Source organism: Sinohyriopsis cumingii, chromosome 1 (genome assembly GCF_028554795.1).
Source record: "Sinohyriopsis cumingii isolate HCF-2022 chromosome 1, ASM2855479v2, whole genome shotgun sequence".
Lineage (NCBI taxonomy): Eukaryota > Metazoa > Mollusca > Bivalvia > Unionida > Unionidae > Sinohyriopsis > Sinohyriopsis cumingii.
Window position 1 is genome coordinate 183,389,956 of NC_142961.1, and position 16,476 is coordinate 183,406,431.

Consider the following 16,476-nt stretch of genomic DNA (forward strand, 5'->3'; position numbering starts at 1 on the left):
ATAGATTTCACTCTCAGCACGTATTCTTCCTCACAAAGGACATTGTTATTTAATATCAACAATCCAGGCCTGATTTCTACTTGCATGTATTTAGTTTAAGGTATGAGAAAGAATGATCACTAAAGGATGTATCCGTATAATAATATTTTTCACACAGGAATGCAACTTCGAGAAGATCAAAAATAATCCGTCCTACTCTGCTTCATTTCGCCTAGTACAACTTGTTTTCTAGAAAAAATGCGAGTACCAGGAATTCGTGATCTCCATAGATCGGAGATATTCCTATCATAGATAATTTTATATGCTCGAGAACGGCTACATCATCAATATGTATGGTCTTGTTAATCTCATGAAAAAGCTGAGGAAATAATATTTCAAGAAGACAGTCGATCTAAACATAAATGACAAGAAGGTCAAATAGAAAAGTAAAGATATCAAATTTCTGTGAAATGCATATCAATATATATTTAAAAGTAATGCGCCGCCCGGGAATCGAACCCGGGTCGCAAGAATGGGAATCTTGCATGATACCACTACACCAGCGGCGCTTCTTGTTGTACTTCATATTCTGTGTCATCTCAAAGGATATCTATTGTCGCATTTCTGAGATAATATAAATTAAATATTGTTTATTTTCTTTGGGAAACAAATGCACGCATTCTGGTCAGTTTAGTACATCTTTACCTGATATCGTCTCATTTTGCACACTATGTCGGCGTAAAAGATAACATTCGAGAAGGTAGTGTCCTTACATTTTAATCCCAGATGGGAAATAGGGTGGAGTGAGGTGGGTGTTGAGTGGCAGGTCAAGGCCTGTACGTAGTTCTCTGAGATCGGGACACTTGTTGTAAAATGTTAATGCTAAGTACTTAGATCGTTTTCACAGATTTTGTCTTTGCAGTGACACAGTTTTGGTTATTTTCCGGGTGGCATACAGAATCCTGTTCCTACCCGGTGCGACACGATTGATTGAGATAGGTTTAACCACAGAGACTGGTATCGTTGCATATATAGGTTGGGTCAGGAATCCGGGCACTTTTTCACATCCGGGCATTTTCAGTGCATAGTTACGACCGCCGAGGTGAAAACGACCGCCATTGTTCTAGTGACTTCGGTAACGTGTGGGTGACATTTATACAACATTTTAAGATATGCCTAAGATTTGCAATTATTATTATAAACGCAGTGTGGATAAATGTACATAGGTTGAAAATTACACAACTTTTAGTGCTTGTTAATCAAGGTTTAATAGGAAAATTAAAGAATAGTAATAAAGGAAAAATATATATTAATGAGAACTTTAAAAAATAAGTAGGATCACAGATAATACCGACTGAAAATTTCAGATTTTGATGTAGTTTAATGAAACAAAAATATTTTTGAGAAAAAGATGTACAATTACTGTAATTTAAAAGAACAATCATTAATTTCCACAACTTTTAAGTTTCTGTAAATATCGTTTATTAGCATCGCTATCCAGCGTCTCTTTGTAAACGTAAGACATTGCAAGAATGGCGAACTGATCTTATGATCCTTGCATTTATATTTGTCAGCTTATAAAAGTGTACAATATACAAACTATATTTACAAACACAGCCTTCAAACTGCCTTGACATTATTTGGCGTATATTGTCATGTACACATGTACGTGACACGCACACACCACTGCCACCCTTATCAACCTAAAATATATTACGTCTATAACTATATTCAGAATTGGGATTAAAAAAACAGCACAAACGCCGAAAATTCTGTGCAAACATAAGAGAAAGTACTTCTTTCAGTAGCGCTAATACAAGAGAGGTATTTTCTCTACGTGATAACACTAACTGCATATCAACTGATGTGATTTATTTGATAACCTGTAAAAAAAGAAATGTAGCATTCAATATGTTGGACAAACACTTCAACACTTTCATATAAAAAATATAGAGATCCTCAGTTTTCCTTTAATATTTCAACACACTTTAACACCAATAATCACTCTCAACTCGATTTTTCTTTCATGCCAATAGATATTATGCATGGTGACATAAATAGACTCATAAAAGAAACTGATTGGATTCATAAGTTAGATAGTTTGTATCCTAATGGACTTAGTGCCAATGCACTATATAAAATTGTATAATTTTTTTTTTTAATTGATATATTGTATATCCTTCATAACAATATAATTATATGTATGACTGTTTGTCTCTATTTTATTTTATTATTTTATAACAATATTCGACAGACACATATTCATGGTTTTATATCCTGCTTGTACAGAAGACTATGCAGCACGTCCGAACAGAAAACAGAAATAATAAACAAAATAGGTAAACTAAAACGGTTTAGCAAAATCGAACATGACTAATACTACCGTACTGTGTTACTAAGCAATTGTTTTCACCTCCGCAATATGGCGGAAAGTAGGTCGCTAAGCTTGTGACGTCATGCCGACCCAACCTATATATATATATATATATATATATATATATATATATATATATATATATTCAAATTAATGAAAATATGTCACAAGATTGTGTTCAAAACGCTTAGCAAATATTAGCTTTAGTTTCAGACAGCTTACAATTGGGACGTCCATTAATTATGTCAACAATTTTTAGGCAATTTTTACACCACCCCCCTCCGGTCAACAACTGTCAAACTTTCAGTGACCGCCCCCAATAAAATTTTACCCCACTCCACCCTCTACAAACTAACAATATTTTATACGGCTGGCTTTTATGCTAAAAATATGCTAAAAATAGAATTATAGAAATTAAGAGGTCTACAAATAAATTTTAACACATTTTTTTTACTTGTTTAACAGATTTCAAATTGACTATAACACTTTGAATTCATGAAAAAATCGAGAGTTTATATTCTAGCTTCTATCGTCTTCCCATAGGGAAGCCACATGTTCCTCAATTGTTATAATGGGCATAGTGGCTGATTTTTTTGTAAAAAATAACATTGTTGACGTCAGTTTATCTTGAACCTTAACCCTAACCCTCCCCCATGTCAACAGTTGTCAAACTTCTTCAAACCTCCTTCTCCCCCCCCCCCATTTTGTTGACGTAATTAATGGACGACCCCTATACTAACACTTACTGACACACACACACGCAAAAAAATCCTGTGGTCACCCATGCATGTTATACATGTACTATATAATAAATACATATAGTACATGTATGACAGGTAAATTGTAAGCAACAATACTAACCCAGGTGGGTTTAAGCGGTATCTCGTTTAGGATACGTACTACCAAGCACTCTCTTTTGATTTTCTGAACATTTGTTCTAAATTCAAACAATAAACACAAATCTTGTGTACTGAAACATATAGTGCGTAAGATAGTTATATTCTCCGACGTTGAATCTGAAGTCTGCAAGAAATGAATAGGTGACCTGAACCCCAACAAGGGAAATCTTAAGCCTTTTCAGTCGTCTGGATTATCAAGAAATGTTCAGCCTTCTTATTGTGACTGTGCATAGTGCTTACGGTCGACATACTATTCTTCTGACTTTTATTGTTCCTCGGTGTGTGTGTACGTGTGTGTGTGTGTGTGTGTGTGTGTGTGTGTGTGTGTGTGTGTAAACTATATAGATTTTTTAAATTGTAAAACAATCTACCTTGCTACAGAAGTGAATCACCACAGAAATGACATTGTGATACTTTTGTCTGCTAAAGGAGTGGTGTCAATTTGGTAATTAGCAGCGATGAATATCAAGTACACCAGTTCTCCGTTAATGGCCAGTGTTAAATCAGGTTTATTAAACTGTTATCATGCTGTGTTAAATCAGGTTTATTAAACTGATCATGTTGTGTTAAATCAGATTTATTAAACTGTGATCATACCAAGCATAGAAATGGCGGAACCTCTTTTTCCCCGTCAAACAGATTACAGTTTTTCCTTATTCTTGTCATAGGGTATCACTCTATTGTTATCTACTTCATAGCAATCTGTTCTACCATATCACTAAACGACGACCATACAACAAATACCAGATATTTAACTTGTGAACTGGATGGAAACAGGACAAATCTTCGCAATGTAACCATTATCTTCCTGCACACTACCGGGATAATAAAAAAAAAGTGGCTTGTACATACCCAATCTTACATTGTTAGTGAAATTGCTTGCGAAACATACGCGGATAACCGAGTCACATGACCATTCGCAACTATTCGAAATCAGCCGTATGGATCCTATTACGAATGTATGCTGGTTTCTTGTTGTTGTTCGTCTTTTGAGTTCTAAGCTGATGATGGCATCGTCAACTGTTTTGGTGCATCTGTGTACGTGAGTAGTTGTAAAGATCAATTTGCGCTCAGAAATGCACATCTGGGCTTGTTTAATCAAAAGAGAACGTACTCTAGTTTCGAGACTTACGCAGCTCGCGCATCGACATTGCCTCTGCAGTTCTCCTCCGTTCAAAGTTTTTAGGTCCATTATGGATTTGAGTCCGCCAGGTGTAGCGATCCTGTGTGAGATCTTCCCAAGGTTCAGGGTACATGTTGAAGTGTTTCAGTGATGACTTTAGGGAATTTTTGAAGCTTTTCTTCTGCCTACACTGAGATGGCTTTTTCTCCTTCAGCTCACCATAGAAAAGTTTATTTGACAGTAGCTCTTCTGACATCCAGGTGAAGTGAGCAGCTCATTTCCATTGTAATTTCACAAGCAGAGTGTGCATGTGCGGAATGCGTGTCCTTGTGAGAACCTCAATATTTGTGGCCCTGTCCTGACATCTTATCCTCATCATTTTCCACAGTCAGCCAATGTAAGAATAGCTCCGGGAGCAGCAGGGTGGGCGAATAGCCTCTTATTGATTCACCATATATCTGTCAAAATAAGATTTCAACAACAACTGTCGCCGTCTATGCTGCCTATTTGTCAGGAGACGGTAAAGAGCCTGTATTGGTTCACTCGTATTTCGTCAAATTTCCTACAAAATCGTTAAAAAAAAGTGCGTGTCCAGCGTAAAACAACTTTGTTGACATGTTATCGCCGGTATGTTTTTTTATCTTTTCCGCGTCGAAGGAAAATATGCGCGATTGTCGGTGACAATTTGGAGACGTGCCCTCCCTGCTGCTTGCAGCTATCCTCCAAAAATCGTATCAAGACCTACTCGATACCGTGTCCGAGGATCATGTAAATTTCTTGTTATAAATCCGTGCGGAGTTGACTGAGCGCGACTAAAGAAGTTTCTAAACTTATTTATATCCATATCACCACTGCACCAAGTCTGATGTATATTTCGTAACGTGGGTGTATCAACTCCGTTAAAGACAGTAAGAATATTACAGTTATCCCTGATCACTTTAGGAATTTGGGTGTATTTTTGGGTTACATAAATCACATCTGTGTTTTTTTGCCTACCTGTGGAAAAAATCCTGGCAGGATTTGATTGTTCATCCAACATCACATCGTCGTACACGACTAAATTATTAATAAATCCATCAATATCATCAATACTTGGTGCTTCATCAATGTCAGCTATAAATTTAAAAACATCATCACCGTTTTCATTTAATGATTTTGCACTTTCATTAAAATCTTTTAACACTTCGTAGCATCGTTGATCGTCCACAGATGGAGCTACCAAATACAACTTATCCCACTTCATCCACTTCATTATTAAATTAAGTAACAACTGTGTCTTACCACTCCCAGATGGTCCAATTATAATCATGCGAACAGAATTTGGTAGCGCTGCGTGATGCTTAACTGGTTCTCATTTCCTTGTTGCAGAAAAGTCAGTGATTTCTATTAGAATAATATAAAATAAATATGGATTTATATTGTGTGAAATGTAGGGCGCGCACGCCAACAAGTGATCTAACAACCATTACAACAAAAAATAATAGATCCGCGGTTTCAAGCAAGTGTGAGCGATGCGGTACAAAAAAGTTCAAATTTATCTCCCTGACTCAGTCAGGTGGTAAGTCAGCGCCAAAGCCAAAATCAGCGCCAAAACCAAAGTCAATGCCAGCGCCAAGTAAAAAAAAAAACGAGGAGGTGATATTGCCGCCAATTTAGGAAAATTACCAGGAGCTCCGTGGGCTAAATACCCAGAAGAAAAACATCTCCCAAGATATAATTATTGTGGTCCTGGAACCAGACTTGATATCAGACTTGACGACCAGGATCAACCAAAACCCGGAGAAGAACCAATAAATGCTATCCATAAAGCATGTCATGTCCATGATGTAGCTTATAAAAGTAAAAAGCTACAAGATAGGCATCTCGCGGATGTGAAATTAATTCACGCTCTAAATTCCATTACTGATAAATCTTTCAAGGAGAGGTTAGCTAGTTGGTTAATAAGGTCCGCGATGAAATCTAAGCTTGTATTAGGTGCTGGTAATTAATTATAATGGAGTCGATTTATTATTCCCCAAGAGGATACTGGAAGGGTAGCGCAGCAATTAGTAAACTTGCCAGTGCAGCAAAAGTCACACGTGATACTGCAGCAGATTGGTTATCCAAACAGGCAATATGGCAAATTTATCTACCGCGTCCTAAGAAAATTAATTTTGCACATTTTAATGTTAGTATTCCTAATGAAGTTCATCAGGCTGATATATTATTTGTGCCGCATGATACCGTTCGTCGTCGAACATACAAGTACGCGTTAACTGTAGTTGATGTTGCAAGTAAATACAAAGATGCAGAACCGTCAACAACTAAAACAGCATCTGAGGCTGCTTCTGCTTTTGAACGAATTTATCAACGAGGACCTGGACCACAAGGTGGTCTACGATGGCCAAATCTATTACAAGTTGATCCTGGCAAAGAATTTCAGGGTGCAGTATCATCGCTAATGAAGCAACATGATGTCACTATCAGACGAGGACATACTGAGATTCATCGTGATTAGGCAATTGTTGAGCGATTTAATCGAACACTTTTTGAGTGGTTATTTGGATATCAGTGCGCGAAGGAATTCATTCAGGACAAGAGATCGCGCGAATGGGTTGCAAGATTACCAAGCGTGATAACTGCATTAAATAATGAAATAACTCGAACAACCAACATGAAACCTATTAACGCAATTACCAAAACAAATATACCCGTACAGCGACATGATTTTTCAACCCAACCAATATTGGGTGATGTCACTGTGAGATATTTATATGAACCAGGTGAACTTGAAGGTGGTAAAAAAAAGAGCAACTGATCCTATCTGTAGCATCACGTTGTTTGTGAAAAAATATAATTTTTTTACTAGTAAAGTACCCGCTAAAAAAGTCAGTGTGAAAATTATTTATATAATTTTAAGACTGAAAATCTTCGATTTGGAAGTCTTCGACTTCTACGATTGAAAGTCTTTGAAAATCCTGAAAATCTTTGATTTTTAGGATTTCACAAATCAAGAAGGTGACCAGACTGGTCTGTCAGTCTGAAATTTAATCTGGTCAGCCACGGATTATGACATCGTAGATAGACTGGATTGATCGGCTCTTGCACGATTAGAAATCCAGGTGGTACATCTTTCGGGGTGAATGAATAAAGAACAAATCCTTGCTGGACTTGATTTGATACTGTCGTGTCTGTGCTGTAGCTGCCATCAATGACATCACACACAAGATTGACCGCGACCACTTCAGTTATATTTACGATGCCCGGAGATACATGTCGGCCTTGCCCTTCGGGGTCATTATTATGTCTGAGTATAGTTGCCGGTGGAAGGGATCGTCTGTGCTGTGCGAGTATGTCATCAAAGAACTCACTGATGAGATCGCTGACTGATTTTTTTAGTTCGTCTGCGTTATACCCAGGAAGTTTAAAATTTGGCAGAGTGGCTTCTGTTGGCGAATATGCAGTTAAAAATTGTTGTTTAAAGCCACCAGTTATCGCCTGAATTAGTCGCTGGTTAAAATATTCCATGTCGGATGCAAACTGATTTAATATTTCTACGCGTTTGATGACTTCGCTGCGTAGCGCTATATCAAAAAGGTGTTCTTGAAAGTGTTGCCGTAGTTGCTGTAGTTGTGTTTTATGTTCTTGATTAATTTCTTTAAAAATATTATTAATATCAGCTAAATCAATAATAATATCTTTAGTTCCTCCGCTAGAAGATCGATAATAAACAAAAACCCAATCAATATTGTCTTTAGTGAAGAATCTAAAATTACTACCTAATGTTGCCCTTTTTAGTAGATTTAAACGTTGTTTGTATGATGGTTCAACTTCGTGATATGATTGTTTGTCAGTGACATAGTCAGACTTGTTAGGTTCTGGTGGTATTGGTTGTGCCGGTGGCGGAGTTTCAGGCCATCCTAACACTGTTCTGATCGAACTCTGATATATTTCCACGGCGTAGTCTGGGGTGCTTATTTCGATTGCAGAAGACAGCGTTGGCTCATGCACAGTTATTGTTATCTTAGATTCTTTTCCTGTGATATTTTTTATTCGACGTTGTAATTCTTCATTGATTTCTTCGATTTGATAAGACCCGGTTGGTAACCCAATAACGTTCCAGTCGGAAGTGTCATCTTCTTAATTTTTATGTGCAAACACAAACGAATTATTTGCAGGCAATCCACTAAAGGATTTTGATCTGATATTGGGCCAACTGTGAAATACTCGTAATTGTGCTAACGCGATCTCGTTTACTGGAATCGCAGTTGGAAAATTAATACTGAATTCTGGTTTAGTCGAGATTACTGTTATCGAAGAAGTTCGTTTTGGGCTTGTATTTTCCACTATCTGTTGGAGTAATTCTGTCATTATTTATCTTTTGTCTTTTCAAATGACTGGTGTAGTCTTCGTATATCTTTACCATTTGCGTAAATTCGGAATCTGATATTGCTGTATCGTCGAGACTTGATGATATCAGCGACGACAATTTCGAGTAGGCGCTCGTGGCCGCATTGTTTAACTTTTCATATTCGTGCAATTTTGTTAGCGCGCATGAAGATATTTTTTTCGCGATAATATTAGCAACGCCTGCAATTGTCGTTGATGTTGAAACTGTAACTGTGATTGCGATTGCAGTTGTCACTGGTGTTAGCACTGATAATAATACTCCCGTATCTGCAACTATTGCGGATACTGAATACACTATTGTGTCTAGGATGATTACACGTCGCTTGTATTTTTTTATTTTTATTGTGCATTCGTTATTGGTATTTTTTAACTCTGACTGCCATTCACATACTTGATCATATCTATATTGTTGCGCATCTGTTGACTCTGACGTCATTTTATTATTTTACGCAGTAACCAATTGAGGAGTTTCAGCTACAAATTCCACACATCACCAGTAAGATGTTGCGGTTAATTTCTTGTCGGCGAATTCCAGTATAAATGTTTCTTCGGTTCCCTTGTTTAATATGATAGTCACAACCCCGGAATACTTGTCGGTGGAATGTCGCCAGGGATACGTTGTAAATATCTCAAATCGCGCAGCACTGAACACAGACAGTCTATACACTCCAGTGACTGTTGCTGTATATTTGATAGTATTATTTTGTTTAGACCATGTTGCGAACCCGGATGATACTGTGTATACTATGTTGGTAATATGCCCGGGAGTAACTCCAGTGGAGATTTTAATCAAACTGGTTTTGTTAACGATATCAGGAATCCCACTTACGATATCTTGCTGTGTTTGTTTGATCGTGTCAATGTTAGTTTTGATATCAGCAAGTTTTATGTCAACGGTGAGTGGATCACCAAAGAATTCGCTCGCGGTTTCATTAGTTTTTTGAAAGTTTCTACGAAGTCTTGAAAACGTGTTTACGTGAACGTCATACTCGGCCCGCAACGTGGATAATTTATCGTTAACGGTGTCAACATAATTTTTCGTCGCGACATCTTCCGGGGATGTTGGATCTCTTAACACGGTTATTTTGTTACCGTTCATGCTAAGTTCACCTGTCATTGTATCACCGGTCTTTTTTACGCGTTCCCCTGCAGCTTTTTGCATTTCATTTTGCAAATCCGCAATTGATATAAATGAATCTTTGATTTTTCCGCTGTCAGTGAACACAGGGATGTTACCCGGAGTAGCTCCAATAACCCTACGAATTATTTCATGCCATTTGATATCGCTGGTTTTTAGTTTTCCGTGTCGGTCCTGAAAAATAACAACCTTATCTGGGTCTATCCCGGATAACGATAAAAGATTGTCGATTTCATCCTTGGTCTCATATTTTCATAAATCTATATCGGTGCGCTTCACTTTTCTGTTGAGAAGAGATCTTCCGTAAATATCAACCATTATTAGCTAGGGAATTGTTTAAATCGACCCGCGGTATACTCGTGCACGACTTTGTGAGGTGGTTTGGTTGATTTTGATATCACGTCAAGCACATTTAATACTTCACGACCACATATCGGAGGATCGGTCAGTGGTTGTATTGGTAGCGTTGAGTACCAGACTGTGGATGGAGTGCTTTGCACATATTTGAGGAATTCAACTGGTGGTGCTAACCCATACGAATCGAAATAGATAATTCCATGTGGATGTATCGCGTAAGCAACCCAGTGAGTTCCTGGACCATCGCTATTATCGATATTAATAATTCCAGTTTCTGGATTATTCGGTTGTTGTGGTAACTGATCTCTCATAAAGACGCCTCTGATATTTTTTGTATTTAATTGTTTAACAGCATCGAATAAATCAAAATTTGACATCGGGATAAAACCGTTGGTTTTCAAAACACCTTGTGTGATGTCTAGAACCGTCTTGGGTACCATGAAGGCGGAGTTCCTGGAAGTCTTAGGCCCCGTCCCTTTTTTTGTATCCTTTTCCAGTTGCTTTCTTTAATGCCATTCCAGCAGCGGTTCCAACAGCTCCTAACGCGGCTGATTTTGCGACTGCGGAAGCGGCGGCGGCAATCAGTGCTGGTATTGCTGCGAGAAGAGGAAATATACCACCGGTTATCTTTGGTGGCTTTTGGAGCTAAATCAAGTTGAGTTCCAGTTTTTGCCTGCTTCGCTTTATTGAAATGTTTTAGTTGGGTTTTAGTCAGCGATACTTGTTTGGTCCACCATTAGAGATTTGATCTTGTTTCAAAGTTATCGTTGCCCCACATGCGCTCGCGTTTTTTTATTGTAATTTTTTCACCTGACCAGGAGTTAGAGTGACATTATGACATTTTATTTAATACGAGATTGATCTAACTGTCTACACATTATTAAAATAATGTTTACATGTTTTTGAAAACATTACATGTTTTCCACTGGTGCATCAACGATTCTCATTCCGCCACCAACACCTTCTATTAACGCTGCTTTATCGCTGAGTATAACAGCAATTGCTCTAGCACCTCCAGGAACTGTTGGTGGACCAACTACTGCTGCTGGTACTCGAGCCAGGCGAGCCCGAATAACTATATCAACGACAGATTTTCTGAATAAATCCGAATGTTCCAACGAAAAGTAATAGATCGGATATAACGTTGTAAAATCACGCTGAGATATTTGCAACCCAGTGTCAACGTTTTGATCACGCCCATCATAAGACATCAATCGATAATATGCACGTACATCATTGTGTTCAAAATCCAGATTAATGTCTTCAGCAGGTTCTTGATGTCCGTTTATTCTTAGTGAAACTTCAGAAACTCCAAATGTGTCAAATATCATTGGACTTGGCTTCTTGGTTATTTATTCTAGAATTTGCCTGAAACGCGATAAATATATGTTGTGCTCCTGACACTCCCTGTTGTGATCCTAATTGCCACGTGAACAATCCAGAAGCGTTAATAGAAATGATATCTGTTGTCATTGCTAACCATGATAGCATTGATTTTCCATCTTGATTCATAAAAGAAAGTAACCGTTGTTCTTCAGTGATTGATGGAGTCATTGTTGGCATCCACAGAGATAGTTTTGTTAACACTACTTTACCAGGATCAACTCCATCAGCTCGCCATATTGTATCATTATCAGAGTTTTTCCTGACGAGGACTACTGTATGCTTGGCACCAAATATAACCCTTCGGACATTTCTACAAGATCCAAAAATATCAGATAGTGGAATAGCACAGGAAAACTCTTCGTTGCCGTTCAGCATTGTTCGACGCGCGGCAAAACCCAAGTTGAAATTTTCGTTCATGGATACAACTGCATCCCCAGCCGCGTTCATCGTTACATTTCTGTTTTCCGGATGATCAGATGTGTCCTTTACAAACATCATTGTTGGACCAGCTGATCTTGTGTAATCATCAAAATATCTTGCAAGACCAAGTATCGTCGTGGCAACATCGACATTGTCCAAACACGACTGAATATCTTTTCCATCAATCGAACATGTGGCTTTGTTAAATAACGCCATCACACCATTATTAACAAAACCAACACGATCGCCTATTCCATATCCTGTATCATCCGCTTTTACGATTCTACCTACAATTTCAAAATACGCTTCACAAGGTAGAAAATATCTACTCGTATCATGAATTTGAAATTCAATTCTCCCCTGCGCGTTCGGTGTTTTTGCATCATAGGAATAATATTGATAATCGCGCAAGGATTCATCTTTTCTAACTGGTTTATCCATATCAAATGCCACGTTGGATACATATTGAAATATCATATTGTAATGTATTATTGTCTAAAACGAAGACCACTTCCCGCAATTAAACTTGAAGTTATATTTTTTCTATTTCTTTGGAAGGTACATTAATCAGCAACGTTAGTTTTCGATTTGCAGTTTCATTTATTACTTTGCTAACATCTGCAGGCATGTCTGCGGTGCTTGGTAATTTTACCGGTGGAGGTTTTCTACGTATTAATCGTGCTAGTCTATATTTGATTGCCAAGAACGCTTTACCGGCAACGTTACTAATTACACCAGGAGCTTTATCTTTGATAACATCAATAGCTTTCGACGATAATTGTTTTGCAATTGGCCCTGCCTTTGGAGTTATTCTTGTAAACAATCCTTGAATAACATTTCCAAGTCCATCTCCATAATATGCACTGTAAACAGGAAATCGCGAATTTACTACTCTGACTCGTTGAGACATATGATGAGAGTCATGTATAATCATCTTATTTAATTGTTATTTATCTAATCGCTGTCAACAAGTTCATCAATAAGTTCTCGGTAGATGCTAGTATCCATTATACCACCTTGAAATAATCGCTGACAGATATCAGCCGCTTCATTAATTATTTCTGGCGAGTTATTTCCAGCTCGCTTTCCACCTATGAGAACTCCTAACCGTGACATGTCATTGATGATATTGTTAGGACAAGTCAGACCACTTCCCAAACCACTGCCAGTAGCACACCTGTCAGGTATATCGTAAAACTCTTCTTTTTCATCTGGATGATACATCTCTTTCTCCGTTTGCTGCAATGGCGGAGAAGATTCCTGCTGGGAAGTTTTTTGTTTCTGTTTTCGTTTTTGTTCTTTTTCTTTTTGTTTTTGTTCTTTTTCTTTTTCGTTTTAGTTCTTTTTCTTTTTTTTTTTTTTTTTTTTTTATCTTTTTGTTTTAGTTCTTTTTCTTGCTCTCTTTGTTTTTGCTCTTTTTCTTTTAGTGTTTTATCATAACTTTCTGCCCCTTCTAAATAAATCTTATAACTAATATCTTCTTTGTCAATATGATCAACATTTTGATTTATTTTAAACAACCACTCTCTCCATGTACCACTAGTTACTTTAACGTATCCGGGTTTCAAAAATCGATCTCTAGAAGAAAAATGTCCAACAGCAAACTCACCAAACCTGGCTTTGTCCTGTCTAGTTTTCATTTTATATTTTTGAATTTCTCGTATACCCTCTTCAGTAAATTTCTCCCTGAAATCGATTCCTTTCTTTTCTTTTTTTGATTTTTCACCAACAGCACCTTCAAGTATTTCTTCTCCTTCATCTTCAAGTTGTGGTTGAGCTGCAGCTATATCAGTTGGAAGTTCTCGTAATATCTTTTTTGTTTGTTTGGTTCTTCTAGCAATTTGTTCAGTCTGCTCAGCGGTCTGTTTTAATATTGGAAGAATACCTTTCTCATCCTTGGTATCTCCCAGTAAAGCTCTTTCTGTGATCGCCGCAGCTTTTTCAGTAGTTGTTGTAACGGGCTTAAATAATTGTTCTGTGCCTGCAGCATATTCAACTTGTGCTTCTTGCCGCGCTTGTAATTTTTGTCTTACAGAATCTCTCACAGGAAGAATTTTTTTTATTGCTTCTAGTCGCTCTCGAGCTAATCTAGCGGAATGTGCTTCTCCAATGTTGGCCATTATTGTTAACTTAATTTTTTAATTTATGACAACAGACGCGCGAATGTTTTTTTTTTTTGCGTACCTCGATAAAGACCTTCATTTTTGAAAAGGGACGCAACAAGCAGCAGGGAGGGCACGCCTCCAAATTGTCACCGACAATCGCGTATATTTTCCTTCGACGCGACAAAGAAAAAAAACCGGCGATAACATGTAAATAAAGTTGTTTTACGCTGGACACGCACTTTTTTACGATTTTGTAGGAAGGCTTTATTTGACGAAATACGAGTGAACCAATAGAGCCTCTTTACCGTCTCCTGACAAATAGGCAGCAGAGACGGCGATAGTTGTTGTTGAAATCTTATTTTGACAGATATATGGTGAATCAATTAGAGGCTATTCGCCCACCCTGTTGCTCCGGGTCTGTATGAGGCGCCGTAGCGGACAAAAGCTTGTCCAATGAGAAAGTTGCAGTTAAAATGTCGATGTCGTATGTCGAGAAATCCAAAATCACGTGTTGGATCAAATTGCATTTCCTTAAAGTTCCATTTTCTAGCTCGAGAGTTTAGATTTTACATGTTGAATAATACAATGGTGGTTTAAAGTTCTATTTCCTATGTCGACGTTTTACAGTGTATATTTTGAATTACACAGCGGTGGTTGAAATGTCATTATCATATGTCGAGAATCAGTTAATTCACACGTTGAATGTAACTCTTTTTGATGAAAGTTCTATTTCATATGGCGAGTATTTAGATTTCATCTGTTGAATTCCACAGCAACGAAAAGCATCCTACTTGTTTAAAACTAACGCGGTCCGTTTACGAGAGCGACCTCTAGCGAAGAAATGCATAGTAATAGTAATTCTCGACCTGTGATCGGCAAATGTTCTGGCCGGACCAGACAGTGCAACCTAGTACATATGGACCCACTTGGCGAAGGTGAAAACAAAGACAACTCATTGTAGAGGCTTGTATTTATTCAAATTCCCAATGGATGTACAGTAGAATGGTAAACTGAAAAATAAGGTAAGGGGCTATTACAATATGATCAAAAAACGAGGGAAAATTATAATTACATGACGAAATATATATGTGACGAAATGTCCAGTTCATACGAAAACGAAAATACAATTCAAAACATTGAAATCACACATCTGACGGTTGTAAACTAATAATTAATACATTGAACAGTCCGAAATAATGTTCCTGAGCACAAAGGAATGGCTATATAGTCTTACTTGACAGTAGTTTGTCCTGTCCTGTCGATTTAAAACGTGTCGTATGTTGAACGATTTTCAGGAAATCCAGGTGTAAGTAAAATAGCGGAAGCGGAATACGGAGTCAAATCCGGAAACTAATGAAATTTATTTAAACGGTAAAACGGGAGTTCGGGAATTTAATAAACAAGATATTTAATATATTTCCACAACGGATCGAATCACTAGAGGAGTGAATGAGATCCAGAACACTCCCCGCCTGGTATCTATAGAGATACCACTACCACTTATTCTATTTTAGAATATAAAACGATATTGTGGATACACAGTAATCCAAATTAATATATGTGAATAAATAAAGCACATAAATCCCAGATATATATCCAAGACATATAGAAATACGAATATGCGAATAAAACGTAAACCCAACGAATGTCACATGAATGGATTCCTATCCAACAGTTATGCAAATGGAAAATTGGTAATTGTCTGAATGTCGATGACGAATGAACGATGATCCAATGAATGTCTTTAGTCAATCAGAAGTATAAGTTCGGTAATCGGACGGGTGTAAATTTTAGGTTCACATTTATCACCAACAACGATCCGGACGTCTGCCTTTCGGACGTGATCATCGGATCCTTTTATTGCCCTTGTGACAATGCCAACTGGCCACTGATTCCTGCACACCGAACTGTCCCTCACAAGAACGACGTCTCCTTCGGTTAGATTCCGTTGTTGAACCGTCCATTTTCTCCTGTTCTGAAGTGACGGAAGATACTCTTTCCTCCAACGTGACCAGAAGGTCTGAGCTAAAGCTTGCACTCGCTTCCATTGAGAACGATGTAATTCTGCGGGACATGTATCTCCCAACTCGTCTGACTTGTAAGCGTAGTCGGGTTTTTGAGTCAAGAGGATCGCTGGTGTCAGAACAAGAGGATTCTCCGGATCCGTTGAGACAGGAGTCAGTGGTCTGGAGTTGATAATGGCGCAGACCTCAGCCATAAATGTGCTGAGAACTTCGTGAGTGAGGAATTTCCTGCTTGGCGATTCGGCGAGCATGGCGTCAAGAATCCGTCTGGCGGTGCCAATC

General features: G+C 37.9%; 1 non-coding gene across 1 annotated transcript; it reads right to left on the reverse strand.

Annotated features, from left to right (window-relative positions):
* Positions 1-477: 477 nt before the first annotated feature.
* Trnag-ccc (transfer RNA glycine (anticodon CCC)) lies at positions 478-548 on the reverse strand. Its single transcript has one exon. It is a non-coding gene; the product is annotated as a tRNA-Gly (tRNA).
* Positions 549-16,476: the final 15,928 nt, after the last annotated feature.